The 17,843-nt window shown below is 37.0% G+C and overlaps 1 long non-coding RNA gene across 2 annotated transcripts; it reads left to right on the top strand.

Moving 5' to 3' along the window:
- The first annotated feature begins 6,464 nt into the window (after positions 1–6,464).
- LOC141514332 (uncharacterized) lies at positions 6,465–13,517 on the top strand. 2 transcript variants are annotated; one of them, XR_012476000.1, is made up of 3 exons: positions 6,465–6,977; positions 12,074–12,176; positions 12,923–13,517. It is a non-coding gene; the product is annotated as an uncharacterized LOC141514332 (long non-coding RNA). The 2 variants fall into 2 exon arrangements; XR_012476001.1 differs by lacking the exon at positions 12,923–13,517 and adding an exon at positions 12,484–12,916.
- The last annotated feature ends 4,326 nt before the right edge of the window (positions 13,518–17,843 follow it).

Genomic DNA, 17,843 nt, shown 5'->3' on the forward strand with positions numbered 1-17,843 from the left:
GATATGGATGGCATTTTTCCATCATAAGTCTTTTAGAAATATCCTTGATGACAGTATTGTTAAAAAGAGCCAAGTGTTTCATAATTAATCATCCCATAATGTTGTTTTTACTATGGTCCTTTTTTCAAACTAAATTGCCAAATATTCAAACTCTATTGCAGAGAGTACAACTTTGATGGGCTGACCATGTTGTTCAAATGCCAAATATATGCTTACCTTTAAAGGATATTTTTGGAGAGCTCACACAAAGGAGGTGCTCATAAGGTGGTCAGAAGAAATGACACAAAGTCTCTGAAGAACTTTGGAATTGATTATGTGACATAGGAGATACTGGCAAAGGACCGCCTTAGCATGATATGAATTGATCAAAGAAGGAACTGCTTTGTGAGCAAAGCAGACTTGAAGAAACTCAAGAGAAATGTAAGATACACAAATTTAGAGAGTCCACTCCAAATGTTCAGAGGGACTACTTGTGCTTGACATGTGGTAGAGCACTACAAGCTCTATCTGATCAGCCATAGCCAGACATACTGATGCAGTGTATAGAGCATTGGTCTTGGAGTCAGGAGGGCAGGAATTTGAATCTAGCCTCAGTCACTTGACTCTTACTAGCTGTGAGATCTTGGGCAAGTCAGATAACCCTGATTGCCTTGCATCCAGGGCTGTCTCAGTAATCCTGATTCGTATCTGGCCACTGGATTCAGATGACTCTGGAGGAGAAAGTGAGGCGGGTAATATAGCAAGCGCCACCCCCCCCACTCAAATCCAATTCATGTGCTTGTCATAGCATCATCTTTTTGATGTTGTGGTCTTCTTTGAAATGAAGGACAAACATTATTATCGTGACTCTAACATCATTTTGATCCTCTTCAAGAATGAAAGACAACAACCAACAGAAAACTGAGACATCTTCAGTTTACAGACAGCTCCAGGGTGCTAGGCTTTCCTACTCCATGAAAAGATGAAGAAGGTCTATCTCCTTGCCCAGAACTTTGGGTTTGCCTATTAGAGCAAGAAGATGTAGTTAAATAAAGTTTAATGAGTCTCCTTAGGTTGCCTAAGTAGCCAATCTAGAGTCTGAAACTCAAGAAAGATCTTCAGGTGTGAGTCTTGAAATCAACTTTGTGGGATACCAAGTTAAAAAAATACCATGCACTCTTTTATCATAGTGTAGTTTAGATATCAATGCTAGTATCATGTTGATAGTATTCATCAATAACATACATAACATGTTATCATAACAATAATAATAATAATAATAATCAATAACAATAATAGGTAGCATTTTATAGCACTGTAAATAGTCTGTAAATATCACAGACAAATCTAATAAATATTATTTCATTTTATGCTTGTAACAATCATGATTATTTGTTTGTGGGTGTCACTGTTACCCTTATTTTTGAGACAGAAAACTGAAGTGGACAGGCTAAGTGAATTGTTGACTCACACAACTAACAAATGTTTAAGGTAAGATTTGAACTCAGATCTCCAATACTCTATCCATTACACCAAGCATATCTCTTTGCAAATCTGGGCCACCCATGCAAAGAACTAGCTAGTTCTGTTCAGAAAAAATTACACTGAAACATTCAAAGCTGCTACCTATTTTCCATTTTTGCTGATGTGTGGTTCTTTTTGCATGTAATTATTCTGGCAAGCTAGCGTTAATGATGTGTCTAGTTCACTTAGCCTGTTCATCAGTATTGCAGGTTATATGCTTTCTTTGTTGTTCCCCCCCCCCTTCTTTCTTCCCCAAAGGTCACTCTGTTATCAGCAAATTCCAGATCAGGTCATTTTTTAGGGTATCCAGGCTTCTACTCATCTACCCCTTATGTGGATCCTAGCATTAGACCAAAAAGATCAGAGGAAATGTCCAGGTTAAGTTTTAAGAGAATGGGACAAAAAGCAAGGATAAGGAAATTTATCAGCTATATTTACTTATATTCAACTTCTTTTCTTTTTCCTCCTCAGAAAGGCAGTTATCATCCTCTGACCTCTTTTTCATAAGAGAGAAAACAACAAGGAAGGCATTAAAATTAGGATAGGAAGAAGTTTGGTTTGGAAGTTTTAGCACAAAAATATTTTTAATTGATAGAGTTTCATGTAGCTATCTATATTTGAATGTGCAAGTGTCTGGGCCTTTATAAATGCACGTACAATGAACATATATGCATATGTGTGTTATGTATGTTCATATATATTGTACATATAGCTGTATTACATACATAATTGTATTTATTTGTACCTTATACATTTATAGATTTATTGATAATGATTTTTTAGGGATATAATTTTGCCTGGAGCCAGAGGGATATCTTTATTAATTCACTCATTTGTTTATTCTTTCATTTGTTCATATAGCTAATGCATTGTGTAAAGAGCAGTTGGGTGGCACAATGGATAGAATACCAGACCTGATAGTGAAGACTTACCTTCCTGAATTCAGATCTGACCTCAGATACTTACTTTGTGACCCTGGATAAGTCACATAACCCTTTTTACCTCAATTTCCTCACCTGTAAAATGATCTGAAAAGTGTGGAGATTTTCAGTTTCATGTGCAATCATCTTTTTTTCTGAATCATATTATGGAAATGCTTGCTTTATTCCATAAATTAAAAATAAAAATAGCAAACCAATCCAGTATCTTTGCAAAGAAAAACTGTAAGAGGGATCATGAAGAGTCAGACATGACTAAAATAACTAAACCAAAACAGTAAAATGTACAAGGTACTGTTAGGTGCTATAGAGAATCCAAAGATAAGTAATAATAATAAGCTTACAGGAGTTAGTGTCCCAATTTGTAAAACAACCTGGAATTATGCCCAAAGAGTTATTAAATTTTTAAAGCAGCAATACCACTACTAGGTTTATTTCCAAAGATGATTAGGGGAAAAGGAAAAGAACATATATGTTCTAAAATGTTTACTGCTATTTTTGTGGTAGCAAAGAACTAGAAACTTCAGGGATGCCCATCAAATGGGAAATGGCTAAACAAGTCATGGTAAATGATTGTGATGGGAATACTGCTGTGCTGTAAGAAGTAATGAATTTGATAATCTTAGAAAAATATGGAAAGACTTGTATTAAATGATGAAAAACAAAATGAGCACAACCAAGAGAACATTGCATATAGAAACAATATTGCTCTAAGAACAATTTTGAGTAAATAAATTATTTTGACTATTATAAATGCCCAAATTAATTGTAAAGGATAAATGAAGAAAGATGTTATCTGCATCCAGATAAAGAACTGGTAAATAGAAGTATATATAGAATAAATTTACATGTACATGCCTATTTGTATCTAATCTCTAGGGAGGAAAGAAAAAAGGGGAAAAAATTTACAAGGTAAGTTTGTTATATATTTGAAAGGCATAGCAAGTTACACATCATCTTTTTTTATTATATTGTTATGGAAATGCTTGCTTTACTCCATAAATTAAAAAGAAAATAAAATTTTAAGCAACAAGTTTATTGGAAGGTTTAAGTGGGAGATGGGACACTCATATAAAACCTTAACATAGAGCAGTATATGATTAGTGCTAAATGATGGTATAGATAATATATGTGTTATAGTAATTCAAAGAATAATGAGATGTTTCTAGCTGAAATGCCTCTAATGAAGATAGAAATTTGACTTGATTCTCGAAGAGTGGGTAGGATTTCAATATACAGAAATAATATCTATGCTTTGATCAATGTTGTAGCTCCTTGTGGAACTTGGAATTATTTTTCACTTTTTGTTTTTATATCCACTGCCAGTATAAATGCTTGGCACACATTAGGTCCTAGTTGGATTGATTTGACATACTTCCTTTCTGCTCAAAGCAGAACAATTCAACAAATCTGTAAATTGTCTTAATGATAATTTTTCCCCTTTGATCTCATGATCAAGGAGATGATTGAATTTGTCTAGATCTAGGTGAGACCAAAAAGGAGGAATTCACTGCTGCAATAGAAATGACATTTTTATTAGACTTGGACAAAATCATAAGAAGTTGTCATGATGCAAAAGTAGAAGAAATGATTAGGACATGATAGTGGCATTCAGGATCCCATAAAATCTAGATAGGTTTGAACAATGGGTCAAAATTATTAAAATGAATATTACTATCAAGATAGTTTTCCAAAAAGGGAAGGGGGGAAATTTTTCAATGAAAAAAATCTAATTTTGAATATTTATGAATACAATTTGACGTTTAGTTTCAAAAAAAACCAAGTTTAGAAATATGGGGAAGATGTGGCAGGCTATCCACTCAAGTATTGCCTATACCCTAATTATTCCCAACCTTGCTCTTAGAAGAGGATTTGGCATAATCTTTGTCCTCTGCTACTTCCTGACTCTCCCTTTGGTGATACCATTCATGAATCTGTCTTCCTTTGAAATTCATTTGATTAAAATTTTCCACCTTATTCAAATCATAATGGCTATGCTGGGCCCCTCCCTTCTTTCTCAGGGAATTTCAGCACTTGCTTCTCTATCTTCCTCTTCTCTACTACTCCTGCCCTTAAACTAAGAGACTTCAAATACCCATATTGAGGCTAGCTCCAACTCCCTAACCTCCCAGTTTCAAAATGTCATCAAATTCCATGACCTGTTTCATTCACAGGGAAAGTCATATTCTAGATTCATTACTAAACCTCTGGCATCTTTTTTTTGTTATTGATTAAACTGCTCATTTCAAACTTTTCAATGATTGCTTATTGATCATATTTACCTATTGATCTTTTCTCCAGCCTCATTCATCTTGACCTCTTTGCAGACTTTGACGTTGTTCACCACCCTCTCTTCCTAGATATTCTCTGCTGTGGGTTTTCATGACACTTTTCTCTCATATTTCTTCTACCTATTCAACTGCTTCTTCTATGTCTTCTTTGCTGAACTTTGAATATTTTCTCAGGCTCTGTCTTGGAACCTCTTCATTTTTCTCATCTCTTCTGTCTCTCTCTCTCTCTCTCTCTCTCTCTCTCTCTCTCTCTCTCAATAAATTTAATTGTCATCTCTATGCAGATGACTCCCAGATCAACATATCCAGGCTAAGCTCTTTCCCTGTCAGCTCTGTCACCAAATGCATATTGGACATTTCAAATGGGATGTCATAAAGATATCTCAAACTCACCAAGTCCTAAACAGAGCATATATTTCCTCCCTTCCCCAAAAGTCATCCCTCTTCCAAATTTCTATTGAGAATACTACAAGTTCATAACTTTAGCATTATCCCTATCTTTACTCTCCCTCACCCCATATATCTAGCCAACTTTCAAATCCTGCCATTTCTATATTTATACCTCTTGAATCTCACCTAGATTGTTTAAGCACCCTCATAATTAGTATTCCTGATTCAAATCTCTTCCCATGAAAGTCTGAGCTTTCATACTATTTTGTCCAGATTTGGACTTCCTTATCAATTCCCAGCTATTTCTGTGCTATGTTACCATATACTTTGTCTTTTCTATTTCCTCTTTATGTATTGTCTTCCCCCATGACTGTAAGCAACTTGAGAGCAGGTATTGTCTTGCTTCCATTTTGTATTTGTATTTCCAACACTTATCAAATACCTGGCATATAGTAAGCAATTAATAAATGCTTACTTTCTTAATAAATGAATGATTTTATTAAGGATTAAATTAAATTAAAAGCTTAATTAATAAATGCACACTATACATCCATTTGTCAATCAATAAACATTTATTATACACCCATTAGGTGACAGGAACTGAGTTAAGCACCAGGAATTCAAAATGAGGCAAAAGATAATCCCTGTCTTCAAGGAGCTTGCTATCTAATGAGGTAGACAACATGCCCCACCCAAAAGACATATATATGTATATAGACAAAATGAATTATATGGAGGATAAGTAAAAAAAATTAACATAGGGAAGGCACTAGAGGGGTTGAAGAATGTTTTCTGCAGAAGTTGAAATTTCAATCAATTAATAAATTAATTGGATCCATTATTTAATTGAATTAATATGAGACTTAAAGTCAGGGGAGTCAAAAGATGGAACTGAGGGAGAGTATTCAAGGTATGGGGGTGTCAGAGAAAATGCCCAAACCTAGAGATGGAGAGTCTTGTTTATGAAACATCCAGAAAGTCAGTATTAATGGATCAGAGGATGTGTCAGGATGTGAAGTATAAGATTGGAAGGGTAGGTAGGGGTTAGTCTATAAAGGACTTTGAATGCCAAACAGAACACTTTGTATTTGCTCCTGGAGGCAATAGGAGACTACTGGAGTTTATTAAATAGGAAGATAACATGTTAGGACTCATACTTTAGGAAAATCACTTTGGTGACTGAATGGAGATTGGATTGTAGTGGGGATAGACTTGAAGCAAGCAGATACACCAGGCTACTAACAGTAATCTAGGTATGAGGTAACAGAGGCCTTTATTAGAGTAGTGGCAATGTCAGAGGATATTGCAAAGGTAAAATTGACAGTCCTTGGAAACTGCTTAGATATCTAAGTTAACAGATACTGAGGAATCCAGAGTGACTCCTAGGATGTGAGTCTGAGGCACTGGGAGGATATTGTTGCTGTCTTACACTAATGGGGAGATAGGAGAGGTGAGGTTTTAGGGGAGAAAATGAGTTCTATCAAGGACATACTGAGTTTAAGAAGTCTACAGAACATTCAGTTTAAGGTAATTGAAAGGTAATTGGAGATGTAAGACTGAAGGCCAGAAGAAAGATTGAGGTAGGATAGGTAGATTTGAGAATTAACCATAGAGATACCACAGGAATGATAACCTCACCAAGTAATATAGGATAGAGAGAGAAAAGAAGAGGGTCCAGAAGGGACATCCATGGTTAGAGAGTATTATCTGAAGGAAGGTCCAGAAAAGGAGACAGAGAAGGAATAATCAGATAGGTAAGAAGCAAGCTAGGAGATAACTTGAAACTTAGAGAAGAGAGTATAAAGGAAGAAAATAATGTCAAAGGTAACAGAGGTCAAGGAAAATGTGACTTGAGGTAGATCGTTTGTTGGATTTGACAATTAAGAAGTCTTAATATCTATCTGTCTATCTATCTATCTATCTATCTATCTATCTATCTATCTATCTATCTATCTATCTATCTTGGTGGCATAGTGAATAGAGTGCTGGACCTGAAATTAGGAAGACCTGAGTTCAAATTCAGCCTCAAATACTTCCTCACTATGTGATTCCAGGCAAGTCACTTAACTTCCATTTACTTTATTTTCCTCAACAATAAAATGGAGATAATAATAATAATAGATTGTTTTGAGAACTAAATGAGGCAATATTTGTAAAGTCCCTTGCACAAAGTAGGCACTATATAAATGCTTCACATAGCTGTCAAGGTGTTTTTCCTTAAGTGTAAAAAAGTGGCTTCTTATTATCTTAGGATATAATAAAACCCCTATTTAGTTTTTTTATAATCTGGTTTCAATCTGTCTTTTCGACTTCAAAGTCCTTTTCCCTTATCTTCCATCCTCCATGGACCAGTCAAATTGTACTTCTCTCTCAAACTCTCTCATAATGTCTTCTTGGATGTCACAATCATAGAGATAAAATGATGCATTGCATTTGGCCCAGTTTAGCACTGTCAGTCAACAAGTATTTATGAAGTTCCTACTATGTATTAGGGTTTGTACTCAGTATTGGGCATAAAAAAGTTTTAAAAAACAACAGATAGTCCTTGTTTTCAAGGAGCTCACAGTCTAATGAAGATACATTATGTAAATAGCAATGTTCGTTTGTCCCAACCAATATCATTTTGTAATAACATTGTGAAAATCTCAATGAAGTCACCAAAGTTTACTCCACCTTTCATGGTGCTTGCCAAAATTGCTGATATGCCTTTAGTCAGATAATAGGGATTACAGCAGCTAACAGGTGCTGTTAATATCAAATGTGTTTTCTGTTCAGCTAATTATTATTAAGTCTCTAGTTAGTGTTCCCATACATTGATGGAAACAAGCTTCTTGTTCTTGATATAATAATCTAATGTCATCCCTAATGTCTGACTAAAGGTATATCAGCAATTTTGGCAAGCACCACAAAAAACAGAGTATAGGGACAGAAAACAGATTTTCAGAGAGAGAGGGATATCTTGGGACACAGACCCTGAACATCTGGAGCCTATGGGTAAAGATCCCACTAGAGAGCCTTCTATAGAGGGAGGTTAAGCAGGGCAGGACTGGTCTAGGGAATAATGCTCTGGGGAGAAGGAAGGGAAGAAACACACCATCTGGTAGCTTCCTGATACATGTTAAACTCACTTGTTTCTACCTTCCTCAATATAACAATTGCTGTCAGTACCCTTTAATTTTTTTGGTCCATAATTTTAAATTATGGCTCTATAACTAACCCTGTGTCTTACTGGCCCTGAGGGGGGCAAGGCTGAAAAGCTCTACTAATGATAACTTCAGGCATGACCATTAAAAAAAAGCCTCATGTGAATCTCTTCATGAATGCAATCTAGGTCACACATCCAGTTCAAGAATGTCAGAATATGGGGTGAACACAGCATGTTGCAGTACCCAGAACCTAACCACCATTGACCCTAGCTGCTTTATAGCCTTGTAAGAAGGGTGATGGTTTTCAGCATACATGTGGATAATGGCTTTCAAAACAACAAAACAGACATTTTGGGTCAGGGGCTGGGTGTGATAAGAATCTCGGAATCACATAGAGCCCCGGCCCCTGTTCCTCCCGGCTAGCAGAAGGGAGGGATGGGGGAGGGGTGGAGGATGCCAATTACCTTCTTCCCAGACACTGCTCCTGCCAAAGAAAGGAGCCTTCCTCTGGAGAGAGATTTCTCGTTGACACATAAGGGCCCTTATATACATGACAATTACTGCTTAAAAATGTATCTGTCTGCTACATGCCTGCAAATGGGTTTAAATCATACCGGGGCTGTAAAAACAGCTACAAGCAGCAGCACACTGCCAACTCCCCAAGAGCTAATGATGCTGGGCTGTGTGGGTTTATCACAACCCAGCACGGAAGGATGGAGGCTTCCTTTGTGTTCTGAGGAACTAGAATAGCCTAATTTTATTTATTTTTAATCTACAATTTCAGCATGTTCCCTCTAGTCATGGAAGGCAGGGTTTGAGACAGTTCCCTGGCCCATTATTTAGATTTAGCTTTTATTTATGCAGGAAATTCTTGGAAGATTCAATATCTTGTTTTCAGACACCCCTAGCAGCCACCATACATTACTCAAAACAGGGCATCAGTTTTGTACATACAATACAGACAGTGCCAACTCCCTTTCCTGATGAAGAGATGAAGAGGGAAAAAGGGAGGGGGAAGAGAGGAGGAAGAAGACATGCAGGGGGAAGGGAGAGGAGATGAAGAAAGAGGAGAAAGAGAGAAAGGGGCAGAATAAATGGGAGTGGGAAAAAACAGAAGAAAAGATGGAGAAGAAGGAAGAAAAAAAAGAATAAAGGAGAAGGAGGGGAAAGGGCAAAGAAAAGGAAGAAGAAGAGGATGGACCTAATTGTGATGGTAGCCTGTGCTTCTGGTGCTTCCTGCCCCATCCCACCCTTCACCTTTTTTTTTTGCAACCCTAATATCCACCCTTTACACTGTAAAAATAAAAAACAGAACTCTCCTTCCCATCATTCATAAAAGGCAGATTAGTGGATTTCACCTTGTCTGCCCTCTCCCCTTCCTCTACATCTCCTGGACCCCCCACCCCCACCCTCTTTGCTGCTGTTACTGGATGTTGAAAATATCAGTTTCTGGGTATAAATCCACCTAGGTGGCAGGAAACACCTCTGCTTTGCATCCTTTCTTTCTCCTTGGTCATGTTGCCTATTGGCTTACACAGAAGCTAAGCCAGGGCCTGCTCCTATTAGGAAACAGTTGGCTTCCCCTCCCTATATGCCCAGTCTCCACCTTTGCTTTTCCTTCTCAGTTGGTATAGACAAGTGTGAAAGGAACTGCTGATCCTCACTAGCCCTCTCACCTCTCTCTCCCCATCAGTGGATCCAATTTCAGATAGTCCAGCTTGGGCTTGCACCTGCTGCTGGGGCCAACCTTTGCCCTACAGCCTCTGCTGACTTGCAGCAATTACCCTTCCTAATGAAAAAATCTGAGAGGCAGTTTATTCTCCAGTCTATCTGGTATAGGCAGAGAACACTGGTAGTTTCTGATTTTTTCAGGGGAAGTCTCCCTTTATGTGAAAGGAAGAAAAGAAAAGAAAAGAAAGAGAGAGAGAGAGAGAGAGAGAGAGAGAGAGAGAGAGAGAGAGAAAAGAAAGAAAGTGAGAGCTAAAGAGAGGAGTGAGAGAAAGGAAGCAAGGAAGAGAAAAAAGGAAGAAAGAAAGGAAGGAGGAAAGGGAGGAAAGAAAAGAGGAAAAGGAGAGGAAAGGAAAGAAAAAAGGAAAACCAAAGGAATGGTTCCTACTGCAGGACCAGCATAAGAAGGCATTTTAAAATTAAAGCCAGTGTGAACATAGCCCTACAATCCTGCCCCTTTATTTGCTATAGGTTAGGAAAATTAATTTGGAATATGATGAAATGAAAGGAAATTTTAGTCACATTCAATTGTTTTCCTCTTTGGATTTCACATTCTTTGGATCTGATAACAAAAGTAGAGGACTGGGCAAAAAAGGAGTTCCAATATTCATTAGCACTTCTAAGAAGGTGGAGATAAACAGCTAATTATGAGGTGCTTCACCTCTCCCCCCCGACAATGGTTATTTACATAATAACCTGACCCTTAGGTTACTATGCTTTATCAAACACATGTGAAAACACAGGAGCAGATGGGCAATGATTCATGAACATATATTGTTAACCTTGGCATAAAATACTTACTTTCACTTGCTCCAAAAGGAAGGAACACTCTGTTTTGCATAGCTATTAAGAGCTAACCTCTGGTGACAGAGCCGGAGCCAGAGACTCCTGCAGAGAGACTAAGGTTAAACAACTCTGAAGGCATACAACACACACTCCGTAAGATTATGTGGGCTGTTGGTTTCCAGTAGGAGTTTGAACGTTCAATTAATTCTCATACAGAGGAGGTTTGTTGCATTAGCCTCATAAGTCTTCCTTGGGCACCTGGAGATCTGTGGCTGGCATAATGTGACACAACATATCAGGGGTCAGTTCAAGCCAAGTTAGTACTCTCCATCCCTTCTGTGGATTAGTGTGTCTGTGACTGGTAGGTCAGACTAAGATAGAAGAGCAGAGAAGAATTTTTAGAGTTGGAAATAACCTGAAGGGTGATCTAACACTTTCATTTAATATATATATATATATATATATATATATATATATATATCTATATATACATTTGTCTTTGATCTTTTTTCATAGAAGCAGTTTGTTCTATAGTGTTTAATAAATACTCCTTAACTGACTGATTTGTCACTTATATTTCCCAATGTATTTTTCCTCTTATAATATTATAAACCATTCCTTATAATAATTAAATTAGAGGGTGGGGATGATAGAACAGTCTAGCAAAATTAAGAACTGTGATAAAGTCTGACATTATATTAATAGTCTACACCTATAGTCCTCAAATTCTGAGAAAAAGAGAGGGAAATGCTTTTTCCTATCTTTTTTTTTTTGGAGACCAAATTTGATAATTAAAATTTCACAGCATTCAGTTTCTCACTTTAATTATTGTTCATTCTATTAATCTGCTATTGTAATTGTGGATGATGGTTTTCTGATTCTGCCTCACTTTGAAAAAGTGCTTATAAGTTATCCCAGGTTTTTCTGTATTCATTAAATTTATTTTTTTTACATTGCAATAATAATCCATGTCATTTAAGTACCACAACCCATTTAAAAATACCTCAATGGATGGATATCTACTTTGTTTCCCATTATTTGGTACTTTTAAAAAAAGTTGCTTTAAATATTTTAATGGATATATGGATATGGGAATTTTCTTTTTATCATTGACCTCCTTGGGTTATATACCTACTAATGGGATCAAAGGGTTATAGACATTATAATTACTTTATTAACATAATTCCAAATTACATTTCAGAATGTTTGGACAAATTCACACATAGCTCAATTAAAGGTGCATTACTGTGTCCATCTTTCTATAATAAATCAAAGATATATTATGTTCCAGGTACTGTGTGATGGGACCAGGGATACAACAATAAAGAATGAAGCAATTCCTCCTCTCAAGAAACATCATCTTTTGTCATCTTTTAAAATTTGCTGGTTATGAGGTAAAACCTCAAAATTGTTTTGATTTTCATTTCTCCTATGATTTGTGATTTGGGGCATTCTTTCAAGTAGATGTTAATAATTTTTGGTTTTAAAAAAATATTGCTCATATCCTTTGACTAGTATAATCTAGAGGTAACACCTGCATCTTACAGATAAGGTTGAGTCTCATAGAAGACAAGTGATTTGCCCAAATTCACACAGTAACTTAGTGGTTGGGCTGGACTAGAACCAGATCTATTGACTTCCCTTCCATTGTTTCTTTCTGCTCTACCAAAAGTACACTATGTAATTTATCTCCATCCCCAGGAAGTCTCCCACCCAAAACCTCTTCCTGTGAGGCTGTGCCCAGAGATTCTTGAGCCTAGAAACAGAGATGAAACCAAACAAGTAACAAGCTATGCTGAGTGTACACCTGTCTGAGATCACAAGAGAACTCCATCTATCCCTTCGGTTATTATAATCCAGGGACACCCGACTCTCTGAAGGTCTTACTGTCTACTTGCAAAATGCAGCACTAGCAAATTGCCTAACATTCCAAAGTGAACAGTCAGTACTGTATTCACCTGATTACCACCCCCTACTTCCTACCATAACTTTAATCAATAACATCTTCCTCTTTCAGACCTAATCTATAGGGGAAAGTCCATCCCTGATGCATTTTTTAACATGGTCCTAACTTCCTGACTCCAAGATATTATCATGAAAAAGACATTTTATATCATCTTTTCTCCTTTCTCTTTTCCAGAATTCTGAGAAATATCCCAGAAGAAAATCTGCTGTCTATTTCAACTCTGTAATATCTTTCATATATATTCCCTTCCCCTCTTCTGACACTGCTACCACCTTGATACAGGCCCTCCTCATTTCATGCCTAGCCATTGAAAGAGTCTGCTGATTGGTCTTCCTTTGACTAATCCCTCCCAGTGTGGTCCATCTTTCACTCACCTGTTAAATTGATGTTCTTAAAGCACAGTGCTGAGCATGTTGATCTCTCTATTTAATAAAATCCAATGGCCTCTATCACCATGAGGATCAAATATAAAATTCTCTATTTGATACTTAAAGTCCCTTATAACTTAGCCTTCTCTTAACCTTTCTAATTTTCTTTCACTTTACTCTTTCCTATGTATTCTTTAATCCAGAATCCAGGTTGTTCCTCACACAATACAGGATACCTTTTAAATCTATGCATTTTTATTTACTGTCCCCCTCATGCTTGGAATGCACTTCTTCTTCATCTCTACTTCCTGGCTTCCTTTGCTTTCAACTCCCAGATAAAAACTTCTTTACTATGAAAATCCTTTATCCCCCTTAATCTGAGTGACTTCCCTCTATTGACTTTCTCCATTTTATCTCTATAAATTATGTTCATTCATAGTTATTTTCATGTTTCTCCTCTATCAAATTTCAAACTTCTTGAGAAATGAAACTGTATTTTACCTTTCTCTGTATTAAGTAGGTATTAAGTCAAGTATTTGAATCAAATATTGCATTATTTATAAACAATTCATAAGCATTTGTATTCAATCTTATAATACTTCATAAATGCTTATTGAATGATTGACTGGTTCAGTAACTCACTCACTCTGAGTTAAATTGGTAGGGATGGCCCTTTTCCAATAGGGCCATGAGGAAACTGAACTAATTCCTACAATAGCTGAGATTTCTAAGGATAAAACTATAGTGGGATCAGTAGTATTCCTACGGGAGAGAATGAAGATGGTGTTAGATGTGGAGAGTCATCTTGTAGCTTCCCCCTCTTATTCCTCTTGTGGAAGAGAATGAATATTTGTGGACAAATGACTAGGTGTTCTCTGAGACACTGATCACACTTCATAACTACCAAAAGTCACCAGTTCTTCAGTTGTTTCCCCCCTCCTCCTAAAAATTGTTCTTGAAAGAGAATTTAATACTAATATCAACCCATTATCTATGTCACAAGAGAAGTATCATATTTCCCCATGTATTACACACCCTTTTTTGAAAAATTTGGGATCTAAAAACTGGGAGCATCTTAGACAGTTGTTGTAAATTTTTTTACTTTCATTTCCTGCAATTTTTGCATTTGTTGTCTTTGTGCTCATTGTTTCGCATTTGTTACTGGTATGTTAGGTTTCATTTTGCCATGTTCTGCCCAGAAAAGACTCATAAAGGATTTTTGTACATTGCTGAATTCAAATTAAAAGTGATTCAGTTTGCAAAAGTGAATGAAAATCGTGCTGCTAAATGTCAGTTTGGTCCTCCCCCAACTGAGAAAATAATCCAGGACAGGAAGAAGAAACCCTACTGAAAATGCCCCAGGAGAAGAAGGCCATGAGAGGTAAATCAGCAAAATGGCCTGATATAGAGAAGGAACTGAAGAGATGGATTGAAGAGCAAAAGGCAGTTGGAATTCTTGTGTCTACAATGATGATTCAGTATGAGACAAGCAGAATCGGTGATGAAAAAGAAATGACTGATTTCAAGGGAGGACACAATTGATGCTTCAGGCTCATGAAATATAATGCCAGACTTGCCCAGGCAGTGCTTGTGGTCAATGACAGACCAGAGCATAGGCAGGAGAGCAGACAGAGCCTCTCCTAAAAGAATGATGTGTCATCAAATACAGATGAAGACAAGCTAATGGTTGGGAGTTTTGACAGTGATGAGGAGTTGTATGAATTTTATGATGAATAAAACTTGAGTTCAATAATTTTATGTAATACATTTTTTTCAAATTTTGGACAAATTTAAGGTGCATTTTATACATAGGGAAATATGGTAGGTCATGACTTTTTACTGAAAGGATTATGTAAAGTGAGGACTTTGCAACCCTGAGAATACTAACATAGCTGTGAAGTTACTAGGGATTCTAAAAGAATGACAAATTAGGTTCTGGTGATATCACTACATGGGTGATATGGTGAAACTATTAAAGTGAAGCTAAGCAATAGATGATGTGGTATGAAGTTCTAGGCTACCCCTAATTAAGCAGCTTGATATGGAGGACACTGGAATGAATGATGCTCCTTCACTTCACTCTTACCTTCACTCCTCATCTGAGATTGCCATACTTGGAAACTTCTGCCCTAGGGACCAATTGTCCATCCCTTCCTCTTGTCCTTCCCCCATTGCTTCACTTTCTAAGCACCATTTTATGTATTGCCTTCTCCTATTAGAAGATAAACTCCCTGAGAGTAGAAGTTGTATTGCTTGCTTACAATTCTGTCCCAGTACTTAATACACAGCAAATGCTCAATAAATGCTTGCTTGGTCTGTCTATTTATCTTACTACCCTGTCTACCAATCACAAGAAACAATATAGCTCAGTACAGATTAGGAATCCTAACATTCCACCTGTAAGAAATGTGCTGATCACTAAAGTGAGAAAATGATGAATATACTTGAAATGAAATAAACTCATGAATACTTTTATTATGTGTGAATCTAATGCCATAAGGGCAGCTAAGTGGTGCAGGAGCTAGAGCACTGACCTTCAAGTCAGGAGGATGGGAGTTCAAATCCAGCCTCAGACACTTGGTGTGACCTTGGGCAAGTCACTTAACCCTGATTGCCTTACATCCAAGGCCATCTCCAGTCTTTCTGTTTCATACCTGGTAACTGGATCCAGATGGCTCTGGAGTAGAAAGTGAGGCTGGTGATTTAGTACAGCATACCCTCACTCAAATCCAATTCATGCACTTATCAAGGCATCACCTCCCTGATATAGTAGTGGTCTTCTTCAAAAATGAAGGACAAATATTGATTTTTAAAAATAGCAAATGATTAAATTCAGATAAACTTGAATAATTTATATATGCATATATGATATTATACTGGGCCATCACCAGTTATCTTGATTTTTGTCTTGCCATTGGACTCTGATGACTCTGGAGAAGAGAAAGGCTGATGACTTCATGCAGTTGTGTCTTATGTAAATCCAATTCCCATGAAAGTTATGACATCACCTCTTGACATCTTTAATCATCTTCAAGAACAAAGGCCAAAAAACAATACCATCAACAATGATATTATTTTGGTTAGTATTTTTATTTTGATGCCTCACCATGCTTCCTTTTCTGTCATTCTAAAATGCCTCCTAAGTTATTCTAAAGATCAGAGGTAACTAGAGTTGAAAGAAATCTTAGAGATCATCTTGCTCAACTCTCCCATTTTATGGAGGAGAATGCTGAAATGTAAAGAGATGAAATCCAAGATCACATGGCAGAGCAAGAATTAAAATTTAAGTTTCTACCCCAGTGAAGTATTATTGCAAAATAAAGCGGGGCAAACCTTTTGTATCCAGGGTCATTGAACCAAAGAGAAAAATCCATTGTGGTTAAATTAACACTGGGGGGTGGGGGGGGGAGTGGTCTGACTTTCAACCAAGATGACTGTGTGATTGGCAGCAGGAACTCCTCCACATGGACCCCAGCAAAACCTTGAAGTTCTCACCAGAGACTCAAAAAGAAAAACCAATGGGTGGTGGTGGTCCAAGAGATAGGAAGTGGGGGAGGTGGCTTCCTCTAAGATTCCCTTAATACAATCCAGGGGTATTTCAACAAAATTTGAGATTCACACCAGACTGAATGATGATCAAGAAATTCAATGAAAAAAAACTATACTTCCTGTAAATACACAAATAAATCAGTTAGAAAACCAAGGGCAATAAGAAGAGAAGGACCAGCAAGGCCAGCTTCACTTTGTATCAAGAACAAGGAAGCTCTGCAGTTTGTAAGGCTCTGTGTCTGGAGGAAGTGAGAGTGAATAACTCCCTCAAGAAAGCCCTATAATTATCAGAAAGACATAAAGTAGTGACCTTGAAATGTTAGGAGGTTCTAGTAGCACATAAACACAGCATTAGCACTAGAACATTCCAGACTCAGGGGCTCCAAGGTTCTCAATATTCTGCCTAAGCTGCTAGGAAGGACTCAGAAATTCAGAATTTTGAACTGTGGGGCCATGAGGTCCTTACCTTGGGTGGTAAGTGGGGCCATGAGGTCCCACTTGGGTAAGTGGGTCAATGCAGGAACTCAGGACCCATAGAATAAGGGAGTATTGCCAGATGTGGGGGTGGGGAATGAGGGAAGAAGTTGGATAAATTTTTTTGGAAAAGAGGATATTTTAGGTATTTCTGATGAAAAAGCTAGAGCTGATTAGAAACTTTGGAATACAAATAAAAAGGTATTAAAACATAGAAAGGAACATTTATTTGGACAATTGGAAAAAAGCTATATGATGGTGTAAAGCTAACACTCTAATGGAGGATGAAGAAACAAGTTTCTTTTTCAAAACCTTGATGTTTCCAAAGGGTGTTGAAGGACTTAAATGAGAAAAACAAGAGTTACTTGGAGGATGGGGTGGCAGTTGTCTGTTGATTTAATTCTTTGAGTTTGAAAAGGTAAAAGAGAAGTGGAGGGTTAAAAGGACTACAATATAGTATAAAAAGTATAAAAAGAATGATGGAGGAGTGGAACTTTTCATAATTGAAGTTCATGAGAAGAAATGTATGCAAACATGGAGGAAGAGATGGGGAAGCTAGGTGCATTAGATGTATCTCCACTTTCAAATGATAAAGAAGTTAAGCATAAGGATTTTGTTGTAGAATTACATTAAATTCAATGGGGGAAAAAGTGAAGCTAGGGAAGTGTCCAGAAAAGAACAGAAGGAAATTCATTATGAAGCAA

Source organism: Macrotis lagotis, chromosome 2 (genome assembly GCF_037893015.1).
Source record: "Macrotis lagotis isolate mMagLag1 chromosome 2, bilby.v1.9.chrom.fasta, whole genome shotgun sequence".
In the NCBI taxonomy this organism is placed as follows: Eukaryota; Metazoa; Chordata; class Mammalia; order Peramelemorphia; family Peramelidae; genus Macrotis; species Macrotis lagotis.